At 31.6% G+C, this 13,242-nt stretch overlaps 1 protein-coding gene across 3 annotated transcripts in view; it reads left to right on the top strand.

Annotated features, from left to right (window-relative positions):
• LOC149413784 (uncharacterized) overlaps window positions 1–13,242 on the top strand; it is a 361,784-nt gene that overhangs the window by 221,990 nt on the left and 126,552 nt on the right. Inside the window, exon 1 of one of the 3 annotated variants that reach the window (XM_089644669.1) lies at window positions 10,489–11,008. The exons of the other annotated variants lie outside the window; for them this stretch is intronic. The gene's annotated coding sequence lies outside the window, so the exon portion shown is untranslated. Of the gene's footprint in view, window positions 1–10,488; window positions 11,009–13,242 lie in introns of those variants that run through there. 3 annotated transcript variants of the gene reach the window in all.

Below are 13,242 nucleotides of genomic sequence, written 5' to 3'. Positions count from 1 at the left end.
AAGCAAAATTTTCTGCTTATAATGATTGTAAACGAAGAAAAATGAAATATTGAATATTGCTAATTTATTAGGAACCTCTTCAAATTATACGTAATCGGGGTAAAAACGGGATTGCAGGCACTTAACGAATGAATAGATAGGTTCCTAATAAACTTTTAGTAAAACACAAATGTATTATCACACGTGTTTATATAAATTCTTTATCAAGGCAAATGCAGTTGCTTGAAAACATGTTCCGATATATTAGGGATTTACTAAAAGTTTATCAGGAAATGGCCTGCAATCCCGTGTTTAACCGGATTACCAATGATTTGAAGAGATTTTTGATAAATTAGCAATACTCGCTTTTCTCCGTCTAGTTTCTCAATATTGTCTGGTTATTTGTAAATTGAGAATGTTTGTCATTCTTATTTAAAAAAAGGCAATTCTGAACTATATTTATTTATTTATTTATTTGTTTGTACACGCCCAATTAGGGCTTTTACATATGATACAATTATAATACATTTGATATAATCAGAGAGTAGAAGAGATAAAACAATTAAAAATGTACCGAGTATAAAAATATTAAGTTAAAAACAACAAACAGAGTAAACTATAGGATGCACATTTCTATAACTTTAGATACATTGAAAATTATAAACATTACAAAGCTCAAGATAGACATACAGATTTAATAACAATGTTTTTATAGGCTGACAGACATTCAGTACCGTTGGTGTTCATGTTATATTTATTCCCTGCACTGTGCAGTCGGTTCATTACTGAATTTAATTCTGCTTTCGTACCTGCAATGTTACAATGGTAAGGTACCTTCTGACGAACCGTTCTACTAGGCACATGAAAGTCAATCAGCCTAAGGAGTTCAGGGGAGTCAAACATGTTATTAACAATTTTATAAAGAAAAAAGAGATCAGAACATATTCTTCTTTCTTTTAAAGTGGAGATAAATATATTTTCTTTCATATGGGAGATATGTTTGTTTATTCGTGATAGTGAGTGAAATATGAATACAAATTTAATATTGATCTATCTGTATAAATAAAAAATATTAATGTTCATTTGTTCAAAGTCTTGAATCTTGAAGTTCAACAACGATTGCTTTGAAATTTTTACATAATGTTGCATTAGAATACGCTTGTGTTTTTATATACCTATATTATATAGGGTTCCATGATAACTCAACACAGTGACAATTCAACACACTTTTAAAAACTGATATAAAGTCATTAGAAACGATGAATTTTTTTTTTAACCTAACCTAACCTACTTAACCCAGTTATAAAGTTTTTGTTTCATCACTTTCCATGACTTTATACAACTTTTTAAAGATGTGATGAATTATCATTGTGATGATTTATCCGGTCACCATTATACAGGGTGTATCGGCACGTACCCGACAAACTTTAACCAGCTATTCCTTAGCATATTTGGAGTAAAAAATCTTATGTGCGCTTTGCTGTCCGGTAACGTTTTTTTTTAACAAAAAATTTATCATTCATATTTTCACCACATGTCACCACTGTTTTATCCTTTGTCAAAGTTTGAAAACCCATCTGGCAAATATTTTATTCGAATTCCGTTGAATAATGCACGTGTGTACCTATATTGGCGCTCTTTTACAATCACAACGAAATGTCACGGTACCATTCGTCTCATTTTTAACTATTATTATTTAGTGTGTGCGAAAGAGCGAAGACGCTTTTTGACATACTTGCTTATAACAGCTGTTGAACACGAAACGCAATGCTAATGACAGTGATGTAGTGTGGAAATTTTAATTTTTTTTGTTGATTAATTGAAAAAAAAATGCTACCGGACAGCAAAGTGCACATAACATTTTTTACTCCAAATGTGCTAAGGAATAGCTGGTTAAAGTTTGTCGGGTTAGTGCCGATACACCCTGTATAGATGTCACCTGTTACACGTAAAAACATGCTATTTTTAAAAAAACAGTACAACCTGTTGGACAAACATGCTTAAAAGTAAAAGGACGTAAAAGCAACATGCGTTATTGTTTCTATATCTGCACAGACATACTGAGCCACAGCAACGCGTGGCGGGAAACAGCTAATTATTTAATACACATATTTATCATATGTGTATTAAATAATATTTTATATATGTCGATGGCTGGGTTGACATCGCGTTTGGGTCCCACCCAGGCGTACGGTGTTCAATTCCTCGACTGGCCAAGTCCTCCATCACAACACAAGCAACATTTTCCCCTTAGTGTGGTGGTAGTAGGAGTTTTTCAAATATTGTCAGGTTATCCGTAACCCGTGAATGTTTGTCTTTCTTTAAAAAAATAAATTATTATTATTATTATTAATAACCTATCTACTGCAAAAGCTAACAGAATTCCTCGTTTGTCCCTAAGTTCAGTGCCCTATTTTTAGTTAGTTTGTAATCTTTTATGAGAACTGATAGCCTTTTTATGATGTAGTACAGCGTAAAACGCGGTTAGTGCATTCCGACAGTAATAATAATAAAATACATATTGAATGTAAAAAGATGGAAAACAAACATTTGCAAAGTTTTACATGATGAGACGGAAATAACGTTTGCCGTGTAGGTATTTCTAAGGTCAAATGGGTCATATAAATACTGATATTAAGGCGAAGCTTAATTCTAAATAACTATTTTGATTAATCTTTATATCGAATTGGTGTACATTATGAATACCAAAAAATATGCTTTAGATAAATTGAAGGTTTTCCTATCGCTTCGCTTGAGTAGAATACAAATTAAAAAATAAATTACTCAAAAAAAAATGTAAATGTAAACTACGAAAAAAAATATTTATTCAATAGAAATAAATGAATGTGTAAAGAAAACAACTTTTAAAAAATACAGTATTATAGCTAAGATTATCTGTGACAGTTTCACTTCAAACGGAGTCTACAATCGTTCGATTTCAAGCGCAAAACTGGTTTTTATTTTTTTTGTAAATAATTTTATAACAGAGCTAAAAAGTTAATCAGGGGAAACTGTCACGGATAATCTTAGCTATAGTACTGTATTTTTTAAAAGTTGTTTCCTTTACGCGTTCATACATTTCTATTGAAAAAAAATAGTAGTTAACATTTATATTTATTACTAATTAATTTCTTTTTTATTTGTATTCTACTTAAGGGAAACGATAGGAAAACCTTAAATTTATATAAAACATATTTTTTGGTATTCATAATGTACACCAATTAGTTATAAAGATTAATCAAAATAGTGATTTAGCATTAAGCTTCGCCTTAAGCCTCATATTTGTTGATATCATATCTTAAATTCAGAATTAACAATATGATATTGCAACTAATTTTTACCCATATTTTTAGCATCTTTTTAATGGAAACAAAGTTTCTAATGAAATTGGGTTGTAACCTAGATATTGTCTCGGATAAACACATCCGATTTTTATTTATACATCTTATATACGTTTACTTTTTAAAAGTCTGAATTCAGGAACAAAATTTTTATTTTATACTCACTTAGAAGGATATATACCCTTTAATGTAATAGGTATATCATTGATGTGTATAACCTTTAAAATAAGTTAACCCTTCAGTACTTTCATCACATTTGTACAGTTTGCAATGTTTTCTGTGTATTTCAAATGCGCTATGTACATCTTATATTTTAATTTTCCATAAAAACAAATACTGTTTTAGATACTAGATAAAATAATCTTTCCGGTGTTATGCATAAACATAAACATAAACATAAACATTACTATTTGTAAACAATACAATTTTAATATCAAAAGTGAAAAATGTTGTCTAAAACCATTTTTACTTAATTTTTGACTCCAATCATAGAAAAGTTAAGAAATCTCGATATTTCGAAAACACAATCGTTTTGTTTGGGGAATTCGTAAGAAAAGTGTACCTTCACTTTTATCTCGTTCATATAATAAAAAAATAATTTTAAAATTAAACCGATTGTTACGATAGCGGCGTGAAAAATGAATTATTCGTTTGGCTATTTTTAGGATTTTATTAATGTATTTCAGTATAAATATTTAAAGCCAACTGGAAAGATTTATTATTTATCTTTCTTACGTCAAAAAAATGATGCATTTTGGCATGATAGAAAAAAAGATAAAAATACTCTTATGACATGTGGACGCCCGGTCATATATGACCCCCAAACTCTGGAGGGGTTAAAAAGAAAATAATGTTATGTAATAGGTAGGGTAGCGCTTGTCTGGAATCATTAAACAAACATTTTCAATTTTGAAAATTAAGCTCAAGCAAAAGTTTTAGAGATCATTTTGCCGGAGTTACAGACAGAGGCACAGCCGAAATTAGTATTTTTAACTATCAGAACATCTTCAAAATACCCAGCACGGATAAAGTAGCTCATGTAGATAATAATAATAATATTTGGCTAATTTATATAGCGCCGTTTTCGTAAGAAATCACCTCAAGGGCGCTGTACAAACATATTTCTTAAATAGTTAATAATATTTTAATATTTGAAACTGTTATTTCGTGGTGGGATTCCATTATAAATATATATAAAGAACCCAATTTTAAACCTTTTTCCACTTGTTTTTATTTGACCGTGACCGGTTTCAGCCTGTTAGGGCCATCTTCAGACTGATACAATTTTTGTCTTAAATAGTTAATACTAGAACTACTGACTTATCTCTAAGACTTATATCTAGTGACTTACGACTAAGGCCTATAACTACTATCTTAACGACATATATACGAGTATTTACATATTTAGCAACTTACAACTAAAATTAATATTAACAATCTAATCTTACTAAAGCCAGAAGAAGAAGGAAGTTCCATTATAATATTAGGGTGTTTTTATTGTTAGCTGGATATATGTTAAATGAATGAAATTAATGAATAAAATCAACCTTAAACGCATTTAGATGATTCATCTGCCAACAATTAAACCGATTGACTTGTTATGTTCCCGCTGATATTGTCCATTGTCCATTGGTAATAATAATAATAATAATACTTGGATGACTTGTATAGCGCCGTTTTTGTGCAAAAACACCTCAAGGGCGCTGTACAAACTTATAATACATTCTACAGTGATCTATGTTATTAATTAACTATTTATGGAGAAAATATACAGTACAATACTTACCTGGTAGGTCACTTGAGATTAACACTTTATTAACATTATCTAATTGTTTATTGGCGAAATTTAGATACAGGTAGGCAAGTCAATAGCAAAATTGAATGAACGGAATCGTTAGATAATGTAACAATTACGGTATAAAAAAATGAAAAAAAGAAATCTTTGGATAGAATGACGGATTTATGGAATAAAGTGATAAAGTGGAAGCAGCCGATTTTAGAAATCTGAAACGGAAAGTACAAACAAATTTACAGATAAATGAAATAGTCTTGTCATCTTCAAGGCCGGTCAACTTGGTCATCAAAACGCCTCTTCATTGAAATGTTTATTTGATATTCCAGTCGTGCGATCGGATCTCCTTAGCAACAAAAGGTAGTAGGTGGTTATAAAGTTATTAATGTGTCTGCGAAACGGCAATACATACTTTTATTTGTATCAAAACAAATGAAGGTTGAAATGGCACTCTCGCTACTAAACACTGCCATAACTCAAAATGAACTTGTAAATATTTTTAGAATCATTTTTTGTATTTTTAATTTTTGAAAACTTTCACAGAAGATAGTTAGTTCGTATGAGCACAATGTTTACCGATTTAAATGAAACTTAATTTTTTAAATTTTATGTAAATCAAATTTAATAATGTTGTTATTAAGTTCTGCCAGTACTACGTCGTGTAATATTTTAAATCGGGCCGCTATCAATAACACCCCTTACTTAGATGGCGATAAGGTTTAAATTCCCGCTTAACACCATCCGTCTGTTTTTTATTTATGCAAGAAAAACACATGGGCAAAAAGTGCCTTTTATTTTATTTTGTGGATGTTCAGGCATAAATATTTACTTTTTTTTCGATCATTTTATAAATAACTTAATTTGCCACATTATACAATAAAATCATAACCGAAAATCGGTTCATAAGTAGGAAAATTTGCACTTTAAAGCAGTTTTCATAGGCCATATAAATTATTTTTTTCTTGGCTTATAAAAAGACTTATGTAAAAAATACTCGATTATTTCAAAGGCCAAGATGTATTATACTCGCGGTATTTATTTAAAGCATCTGAAACATTTATAGGCGACCAAATTTTCAAACCAAAAACACATGATTTTGCATTACTACGTAGTGCATCGCCTTAAAAAAATCGCCTTGGTAAAAGAGATTGTGCAAATAATATTGTTGTATTTTCCGGGAATATAAACCACGAGTACTATTCGTTTTTTCCTACGAAATATTATAGGCCGATGGGGGGAGGGTTAAACCCCCCTTATATACGCTTAGGTAGTAATTGAAAATATTTCTATGTTCAACGAGGAATTTCAATTTTTGAAAAAGTTTTATCTGTTTCACCAAATTGACCTTACTTCGGGCAGGTAACAACAGACACGCCCACAAAACAGTTCTATTTTGAACAGTTATAATTGTAGATACTAAACTAAATGATTTTTCTATTCCTATCTGAATGTTTGTAGTTGTTTTCTCTGCTTAGTTGCTTATCTCTTGGCTGTTTTTACTGCACTGATGCCGATTAGCAAACAAGGAATCCGACATAACCTTGTCGGAATAATCGAAAAGCAAATGGCTTGATGCTAACTACTATTACAGTATATCTAATATTATATTGCCTGCTTTGTCCCTCAAGTAACAAATAAACTAATATTTTCGTACGTACTTGGGTTAATGTTCATATTTTGTTCGCTGAACACATTGTTGTAAAATGGTTGTAAACAACACCCCACTCGGCCATTGTTTATTATTTCTATGGTTGAATGTTTTGTGCTGTAAACCAGAGGAAGTCAAACATTGGTACGCGTACCGTTTTACCAGCTAAATTTAATGTTTTGTGTTTACACCTTTAAAGTTTTCAGATATCTGTGGAACTTGATTCTAAAGAAAATTAACCGTTTACTCAAAAAAAAATCATGGGCGGCGAGGGTTAAGAGGAAGCTACAAACCAAAAATGTGTATATTCTTGGTATACCTTAAATCATAGGTAATAGGCATTAAAATCGCTTGACAAACGGAGTCTAGAAACGTTCGATTTCAAGCAAAAAACTGGTTTTTATTTATTTTGTAAATAATTTTATAAGAAAGCAAAAAAGTTAATCAAGTGAAAGTGTCACAGATAATCTTAGCTATAATAATGTATTTTTTAAAAGTTGTTTCCTTTATGCGTTCACATATTTCTATTGAAAAAATATTTTTTTTAGTAGTTACGTTTATATTTTCAATTGAGTAATTTATTTTTTTATTTGTATTTGACTCAAGCGAAGCGATAGAAAAACCTTCAATTTATCTAAAGCATATTTTTTGGTATTCATAATGTACACCAATTCGTTATAAAGATTAATCAAAATAGTGATTTGGCGTTAAGCTTCGCCTTAACAGCGAATCTCCTGCAAGGAATTGGTTCCTCTGAAATATTATATCTGCCAAGGCAATACCGCATATATGTAACAATTTTTCAATGATTTGTAATGCCACTCGATCAGTTATCATTTATCATTTTCTCCGTGTATGTTCAGCCATAGAACGTTCATTTGCTGAACAATACGTATGTAAAACCGCGTATGTGATTTCCGAGGACAAAACCACGTAATAGTGTCGTGTTTTTATTTCTCATTCGTTTCATGTCGCTTACGCCGTATTGCATTGCGAAGGATGATACGATGTGCAAGTGAATTTAAGGAAGACAATGATACCCGAGAAAGAAACGGCATTAACCAAACAATTTAGACATGTCAAGATTTGATTCAACAGAAGAATAATATATATGCATGCTGCGACTTCATAATCACTGTGCGGCAATCATTGGCTGAGCGTGGCGAAGTTCTGTTTTAAATTTACCCTGTTATATTTAGGTTGTCTGTAAATTTGCTAAGATTCGTTTTTCAAATGTTTCAATCGTCGTGTATATTTGGACTTTCTTATTCGCATTTTTTACAAATATTATGGTACCTACCTGCCAGAAGAAAGTTTGAAAAAAGAATAATCATTGAGATGTTGACATTTATTTGAACAAATCATATAATTCCTAAAATTCTTGAAATAAAAATATTTTGTGATATTTAGTTAGTTTTGTGGGTTGAGAGTTGTAATTTGCAAAAGTGTGCCCATCTCTGCCGTTGTAAAATAATAAATTATTATTTGTTGGGCATTTCAGCACCGCTAAGAGATGAGACAAAAGATCATAAGGTTCCGAGAACACTGAATGTCTACAGTACCTTACACAGTACCACAGCTACACTATTGCACACTGCGAGCCGTACAATGACCAGTAACAAGTTTAACAATAATGTTATATCGTCACGTCTTAATGCCGTTATCTTTTGTAGCTACTAACTACAATATTAGGTATATGTACTTCAAAACACAACACAACCATATCGCTGGCTTAACCTAGAACCTACCGCTCTAGCACACACCAACATACAAACATACACACACTCACACACACACGCACGGGGCCAGGTATAACACAGAATGTGGAATCCCCGTGATAAAATGTTAAATGGATGCATTCACAGACAAACAAAACATCCGAAATTAAATAAAGTAAATAAGTCGACATGTAGCTTGATTTTTGGTATGTCAGTTGTTGAACTTCCTATTCCTTTTTGAGAAAAAATTCACGTAGCATTTTAGTTTCCATCGTCAGGACAGAAAGTGCAGAAAGTGTGTGTGTGTACAACTAACACTCTGCATACCTATTTGTAAGAGTGCTAGAAGAGAACATAATACCTACATCGTCTAAAAAAGTTGTTATTAATTTTAACTAAAATTGTTTATTGTAAAACCTAACTTATTGTTATGTTGCTAATGACAATGCCTAATGAGTACTAATGACTAATGGTCAATATTGAAATTTGTTTTGATGGACTATAGTTCCTTGTTAGATTGTCAGATCTACTACAGTGGTAAACAGTAACCATGAAGCTAAACTACTGAACACTGACGTCTTGAATGGCATCTCTAAATAGTATAAAATAAAGTCGCTATCTGCGTCTGTCCGTTTGTGCGCTTAGTTCTTCTAAACTACGCAATGGATTTTGATAGGGTTTTCACTATCATTTAGAGAATTTCTTCCGAAAGATTTACATGTATGATACATGCATATTATATTTATAGAAAGTAGAGAAAAATCGATGTTTTATAATTAAGTCGTAAAAATATATTCCCGGGCACTACATTGCTAACGCTGGCTAAACCCCATGAGATACATCAAAATTAAGTACTATGGAACTGTAAATCTTATAAAGTTCTACAGAAAAGTCAGCCAGTGGTATACGTCCTAAGGATAACCCCTAGCAACGCCGGGTATCAGCTAGTAATGAATATTTTACGAATTTGATATGTTTTACCGATTAAAAATGTTACAACTTATTAAAAATGCAAAATAAACATCGCTTTTGGGTAGAATATGAATAGGTGAATAATCCTAAACACAGTCTCCAATAAAATGTATACAACGCAATCATTTGACCGCACGTTAATTACTCTAGTATCATTCTATTCTTAACCAACGATGGATTGATGAACTTTTTATAACTAGTCATTTACTGAGGTAAGCTTAATCCAGTAGTTTGGCTTAATTAAATTGATTAATCGCTCAGTCGTCAGTCGTCACCAGTCATCACCTTACCGTTGGAAATAGCGTTTGAGCAGTGTTGAGCCAAAATGTCGGCTCAACAGTTGATCAGTAGGATTGGAAACAACGACCGTTTTAATCAACAAAACAAAGTTGATTAATAGAAGTAAGTTGATTAGTAAGATATCGCTTGTGTGAATTATTGACATATCAATTCCAATTTTGAAAATGACACAATTTAAAAACAAAAAACAAGTTTATTGAACCTGAGTTACGTCGCCGATAAAGCCACAACAAAAATAGTATATTTGATTGCTTGATATGTTTGGTTTGATTTTTTTCAGTATTACTAATTATCGTATAGCGCAGCCTTGAGGTGGTTTTCTTTAAAACGGTGCTACATAATTTTTTATTTAATTATCATTATTTTTAAATCAAAAGTTTATTACCTACCCACATTCTGCCTTGTGTCGTCGAAATAATAAATCATAATAATACGTAATAAAATAATGCTGTAGGTACCTACCTGCTTTACCCACCTATCTCAATAATAATAAATATCTACCTACTGCTTGTCTGCCTCGCATATTCCGGAAGACCCCGAACGCATTCGGAAAAAAAAACCACAGCAATGTTCGATAATGTACGTACCTTCAATATTATTATTTATTTAAAAGCTGGTGACGTCATGTAGACCCGAGATAGCGAACCAATGGCGAGCGTCATCGGCCCCAACAGCTGACTCCTTTTTCCTTGATTCATGGAATATTATCTTTCAGCGAGTTTCAGTTCGGGACCGCTTCTCACCGCACGAAGACGTCGCACATTTCGGCGGGAACTTTTACCAATTTGTTTACTATTTTAGACAAGTGATTCATTTTTCGAAATGTGTTGATTTTGTCGCTTGTTCAACGCGCAATTCAACTGTTCAGATGGTTTTTATGTAACCTATTCTGCCTGTGTTGTGATTCTATAATAATATCTTGTTAAATAATAATATTGTTTCTTATCTGTGACGAAAACCCTACACAAAATGGTGTTTGATTCAAGAATGTGAGGTTATCTTGTGTCAATTTGTTGCATAGTGAAGTATGTAGTTGATCGCTAATAGTGGAGTGCTTCGTCGCTTTTAAAGCGCAAGTGTGTGTTGATTGTGAGTTATTTCGTGGTTTAAACGACATAAATAATATAATATAACGGTTTCTTTTTGTGTTTCGCGTGAAATAAGTTTTTTCCGCATACACTACAAACACTCCAAGCTGTCATGTCTGGTTTGTTCATTGCAAAGGATACCGCACAGCGCGCCGGCACCGCGTGAAAAGGTGTGTTTTCAAACCATAAAATAAATCAGTATCGTTTGTTTATATCTTCCTTTTTGTGCAGTGTTATTATTTTGCTTGTCCAGATTTCAGATTTTTGCAACATGCACGTGCGCTTTGACCACATCCGGTGGGTTTATCGAACGATTCATTATTTTTCCAGTTTAATTTTAATTTTATAAGTTGAAATATTTTTCTTATTGTAATTATGTTGAAACGAAGTGTTATTTCGATAATCTACGCGTACGGCGAAGTACTGAGTAATTACCTAATATTCTCCACTGCATTTAAATAATTGGCATGGCTAACTTGACATTCAAATATTGTGTACTTCAATTTTATTATTTTAGCAAATACGCGACATTATTGGCTATGGTAAATGGAATAAACCTGTGGTAATAACAGAATGGTAAAATGTTGTTTACTGATTTATACGTAAATAGAGACATCTGTGTTTGACGTTAGAGATACATATCCGTGATGCGAACCGTTGCACATTGTTATTTTTTTCTTTTTTTGCCTTACATAATTAATGTTTGTATGTAAACATAATACTTACACAAACATTAAATAATATATAAACAATTTTCTTACACCACTTCCCGCGATAACTCAACACAGTGACAATTGAATACACATTTAAAAAGTGATATGGGCATTAAATGAGATGAAACAAATTAACCTATAAACCTAACCCTACGTAACCTAGTTTTTCTTTCATCGCTTTTCATGACTTTATATAACTTTTTAAGGCGAAGCTTAATGCTAAATCACTATTTTGATTAATCTTTATAACGAATTGGTGTACATTAGTAATACCAAAAAATATGTTTTAGATAAATTGAAGTTTTTCCTATCATTTCGCTTGAGTAGAATACAAATAAAAAAATTAATTACACAATAAAAAATATGAATGTGAACTACTAAAAAATTATTTTTTTTCGATAGAAATGTATGAACGCGTATAGGAAACAAGTTTAGAGTATAGTTAAGATTATCTGTGGCAGTTTCACTTGATTAAATTTTTTGATTTCTTATAAAATTATTTACAAAATAAATAAAAACTAGTTTTTTGCTTGAAATCGAACGTTTCTAGACTCCGTTTGTCCAGAGATTTTAATGCCTATTACCTACAATATAAGGTATAACAAGAATATACACATTTTTGGCTTGTAGCTTCCTCTTAAAGGGGTATTGTGCTGTCTGGTTACTGGTATACTCATTTGTGTTTCCGAGTTCAAATCTTGTTGCAGTTAAAATATTTTGACATAAATAATATTTTCTCTCAAATAAGAACGCATATGTAACCGTTTCGACACATTGTGTTCAGGATTTAAACGTTGGTTGAAATTGCTTTAGTCGTGTTTTGTGACCACTTCTGAATAGTTGCCACGTCTCCTTCGCCTTCTCTTCAACCTCACAACATACCCAAAATGGAGATGCCATAGTTCAGCCGGCTCCGGCCGGGCATTGTGTGTTATTTACATATCAAAGATGAAAAATGATCACAGAAAATTAAATGTTTTTCTGATCACTTGTTAAATGTAATCCGTCTTAAGTATTACCTAGAATTAATTTCGGACTAAGCTTAGATACCTACCTAACCTAACCGATACGCAGAAGCAACATTTTTTTGTTGTTAAATAGTAATTTGTTTAAATTTTGTTTACACTGCGTAATTGTTTTGTGATTTATTCTGTGTATTATAAAGGTAGTTATGTATTCACACAATCAGTTCTAATTTTGAAACTGACTAAAGGCAATTTAATTTTTAGAGTTTATTGAACCAGCGTTACGGACAGACAATTACTACTGAAATTAGTATTTTTGATTATCAATAACACAATTCATAATTTATTATAATAGTCCTCGAATGACTAATAACAGATTAAGGTATTGGTTTTATGTCCAGGTAGGTGTTCAAAGGTAACGGTTATTATTCCCAGTCAAGAAAACAATGATGGCTTTTAAAATTCCTGGAAATTCCCGGCATTTAAAATATATATGGACTAAAATATCATATTTATGTATTTATAACTTTAAGTACCTGGTATTAGTCATATTATAAGTGCAGTCGTTTACGCATAATGATTTAATCACCATGCACTTAGATTAATCACTAGCCACAGTTAAATTTTTCAAGCAAATCAGGTCCATTTTCAGTTTTTGTGTGTTTGTTTTTGAGATAAATATATAAATCTGGCGACCGGGTAAATCATCCAAATGATAATTTATCA

Source organism: Hesperophylax consimilis, chromosome 21 (assembly GCF_061612785.1).
Source record: "Hesperophylax consimilis isolate HC1 chromosome 21, BYU_Hcon_1.0, whole genome shotgun sequence".
NCBI lineage: Eukaryota > Metazoa > Arthropoda > Insecta > Trichoptera > Limnephilidae > Hesperophylax > Hesperophylax consimilis.
Note: the sequence above shows the minus strand (reverse complement) of the source record. Positions and strands in the feature narration are given on the sequence as shown.